We start from the raw sequence: 4,486 nt of genomic DNA, 5'->3' as shown, positions 1-4,486 counted from the left end.
GCTGACAGTGGGCGATTTCGCCACGGCCTCCCTCAGCCAATCATATATTTCCTGTCAAACTTTAAAGACCTGTTCTCTTCTGTGCAGTCAGCTGTCATTTCAGTAGAAACCGATGTGACCCTCCTCCCCATTCATCATCACATCGGTGCTCAAGGTTTCTTCCACTGAGGGCAGTCCCACTCCACATGCCATCATCTCGATCTTCAGCCTGCCCCTACTGTCTTCAACAACTCCACAGAAGACACCTGGAAAGCTCTGAGGCAGGCCGCGGAAAAACCACTGGTCATAGCATCTGCACAGTCAGCATGCTGCGTCCGACGACAAAGCATGGCGCTGATGATAAGACAGGGGTACTCGAGGCCCGCGGGCTCCGGCCCGTGGGCTTTGAGTTTGACACCCCTGTCTTAAGAACTGCATTCTGGGAAGACTACGGAGTTACCCAGGTAGTAGCCCTGGCTTCTCGGAGCCAATGCTGACGGTGGGCGTTTGGACTATGGGGAAGACTCAGTCGTGCTCTTAAGCCCTGCATGGTGATAGGTGTCTCTTTGTGGGGCAAGCCAGCGCGGCCCGGAGGACTTGTTCCTCTGGAGCTTGAGTGGCTGGCGTCAGCAGAGTGTAAAGATGGTCGGCCAGTCTTCAATGCTACCAGGGGGCAGGAAGCCTGTGTGCCAGTCTGCCTCAGAGCTCACTTCAGGCTTCCGGTGTGTCCGATGTCGGCTGCTGTGGTAATATACTCTCACCAAACTCCTGTTGTGTGAACCAGCAGCATATCTGACCTGTAACTTTGGATTCAGAATAGATTTTGTCCGTTAGCACTTTTCGGAATTTGGCTTAGTATGTTTGATGCCACTATAATAATTTAAGGATTACCAAATCCCTCCTTGAATATCAAATTGTTAGCATTGATTATTTACTGAGGGTCAAGTACAGTAAAACTTAGAGAGCTTTGCATAGAGGAGGGATATTTTGAAATATAGTATTTATAATCATACAGTTGTAAAATAATTCACAAACTGTGTAAAATGTTGCTCACAAGTTTCTATGGATCATTGTTATATCTGGACACTGGTCTTGCCTCTAACGTAGTTGTGACACATGCAAGAGTAACTTCCCTGGTTGCCCTGATCGTGACAGTGAGCGTGTACTGTCGGGGAGAGGCAGTCACGTATCTCCTGAGTGAGAGTCCTGAACGGTGACATGTCACTGTGTTGGGCTGCTGTTTCAGTAGTATCAAACAAGGGGATGGCCAGTCTTCAAATCATGTGCCAACATGCGTTTGGGTACTTCCGGTGTCCGATGTACGATGATGGGGTAATATACTCTCACCAAACTCCTGTCGTGTGAACCAGCAGCATATCTGACCTGTAACTTTGGATTCAGAATAGATTTTGTCCATTCGCACTTTTCTTAATTTGGCTTAGTATGTTTGGTGCCACTATAATCATTTAAGGATTACCAAATCCCTCCTTGAATATCAAATTGTTAGCATTGATTTTTTACTGAGGGTCAAGTACAGTAAAACTTAGAGCTTTGCTCAGAGGAGTGATATTTTGAAAGAATTAATTTACAACTGTATGATTATAAATACTATCACTACCGGTATGTAAAGTTTGAGGATTTACTCTAACTTCCTACATTAGGACAGTCTTGTTATGCTCTCATTCACTCACTCATCTCCCTGGCTCTCGCTCTCTGGCTCCTACTCTATCAGCTGACAGTGGGCGATTTCGCCACGGCCTCCCTCAGCCAATCATATATTTCCTGTCAAACTTTAAAGACCTGTTCTCTTCTGTGCAGTCAGCTGTCATTTCAGTAGAAACCGATGTGACCCTCCTCCCCATTCATCATCACATCGGTGCTCAAGGTTTCTTCCACTGAGGGCAGTCCCACTCCACATGCCATCATCTCGATCTTCAGCCTGCCCCTACTGTCTTCAACAACTCCACAGAAGACACCTGGAAAGCTCTGAGGCAGGCCGCGGAAAAACCACTGGTCATAGCATCTGCACAGTCAGCATGCTGCGTCCGACGACAAAGCATGGCGCTGATGATAAGACAGGGGTACTCGAGGCCCGCGGGCTCCGGCCCGTGGGCTTTGAGTTTGACACCCCTGTCTTAAGAACTGCATTCTGGGAAGACTACGGAGTTACCCAGGTAGTAGCCCTGGCTTCTCGGAGCCAATGCTGACGGTGGGCGTTTGGACTATGGGGAAGACTCAGTCGTGCTCTTAAGCCCTGCATGGTGATAGGTGTCTCTTTGTGGGGCAAGCCAGCGCGGCCCGGAGGACTTGTTCCTCTGGAGCTTGAGTGGCTGGCGTCAGCAGAGTGTAAAGATGGTCGGCCAGTCTTCAATGCTACCAGGGGGCAGGAAGCCTGTGTGCCAGTCTGCCTCAGAGCTCACTTCAGGCTTCCGGTGTGTCCGATGTCGGCTGCTGTGGTAATATACTCTCACCAAACTCCTGTTGTGTGAACCAGCAGCATATCTGACCTGTAACTTTGGATTCAGAATAGATTTTGTCCGTTAGCACTTTTCGGAATTTGGCTTAGTATGTTTGATGCCACTATAATAATTTAAGGATTACCAAATCCCTCCTTGAATATCAAATTGTTAGCATTGATTATTTACTGAGGGTCAAGTACAGTAAAACTTAGAGAGCTTTGCATAGAGGAGGGATATTTTGAAATATAGTATTTATAATCATACAGTTGTAAAATAATTCACAAACTGTGTAAAATGTTGCTCACAAGTTTCTATGGATCATTGTTATATCTGGACACTGGTCTTGCCTCTAACGTAGTTGTGACACATGCAAGAGTAACTTCCCTGGTTGCCCTGATCGTGACAGTGAGCGTGTACTGTCGGGGAGAGGCAGTCACGTATCTCCTGAGTGAGAGTCCTGAACGGTGACATGTCACTGTGTTGGGCTGCTGTTTCAGTAGTATCAAACAAGGGGATGGCCAGTCTTCAAATCATGTGCCAACATGCGTTTGGGTACTTCCGGTGTCCGATGTACGATGATGGGGTAATATACTCTCACCAAACTCCTGTCGTGTGAACCAGCAGAATATCTGACCTGTAACTTTGGATTCAGAATAGATTTTGTCCATTCGCACTTTTCTTAATTTGGCTTAGTATGTTTGGTGCCACTATAATCATTTAAGGATTACCAAATCCCTCCTTGAATATCAAATTGTTAGCATTGATTTTTTACTGAGGGTCAAGTACAGTAAAACTTAGAGCTTTGCTCAGAGGAGTGATATTTTGAAAGAATTAATTTACAACTGTATGATTATAAATACTATCACTACCGGTATGTAAAGTTTGAGGATTTACTCTAACTTCCTACATTAGGACAGTCTTGTTATGCTCTCATTCACTCACTCATCTCTCTGGCTCTCGCTCTCTGGCTCCTACTCTATCAGCTGACAGTGGGCGATTTCGCCACGGCCTCCCTCAGCCAATCATATATTTCCTGTCAAACTTTAAAGACCTGTTCTCTTCTGTGCAGTCAGCTGTCATTTCAGTAGAAACCGATGTGACCCTCCTCCCCATTCATCATCACATCGGTGCTCAAGGTTTCTTCCACTGAGGGCAGTCCCACTCCACATGCCATCATCTAGATCTTCAGCCTGCCCCTACTGTCTTCAACAACTCCACAGAAGACACCTGGAAAGCTCTGAGGCAGGCCGCGGAAAAACCACTGGTCATAGCATCTGCACAGTCAGCATGCTGCGTCCGACGACAAAGCATGGCGCTGATGATAAGACAGGGGTACTCGAGGCCCGCGGGCTCCGGCCCGTGGGCTTTGAGTTTGACACCCCTGTCTTAAGAACTGCATTCTGGGAAGACTACGGAGTTACCCAGGTAGTAGCCCTGGCTTCTCGGAGCCAATGCTGACGGTGGGCGTTTGGACTATGGGGAAGACTCAGTCGTGCTCTTAAGCCCTGCATGGTGATAGGTGTCTCTTTGTGGGGCAAGCCAGCGCGGCCCGGAGGACTTGTTCCTCTGGAGCTTGAGTGGCTGCCGTCAGCAGAGTGTAAAGATGGTCGGCCAGTCTTCAATGCTACCAGGGGGCAGGAAGCCTGTGTGCCAGTCTGCTTCAGAGCTCACTTCAGGCTTCCGGTGTGTCCGATGTCGGCTGCTGTGGTAATATACTCTCACCAAACTCCTGTTGTGTGAACCAGCAGCATATCTGACCTGTAACTTTGGATTCAGAATAGATTTTGTCCGTTAGCACTTTTCGGAATTTGGCTTAGTATGTTTGATGCCACTATAATAATTTAAGGATTACCAAATCCCTCCTTGAATATCAAATTGTTAGCATTGATTATTTACTGAGGGTCAAGTACAGTAAAACTTAGAGAGCTTTGCATAGAGGAGGGATATTTTGAAATATAGTATTTATAATCATACAGTTGTAAAATAATTCACAAACTGTGTAAAATGTTGCTCACAAGTTTCTATGGATCATTGTTATATCTGGACAC

Source organism: Melanostigma gelatinosum, assembly GCF_949748355.1.
Source record: "Melanostigma gelatinosum genome assembly, chromosome: 4".
Lineage (NCBI taxonomy): Eukaryota > Metazoa > Chordata > Actinopteri > Perciformes > Zoarcidae > Melanostigma > Melanostigma gelatinosum.
This window is presented reverse-complemented; position numbering follows the sequence as displayed.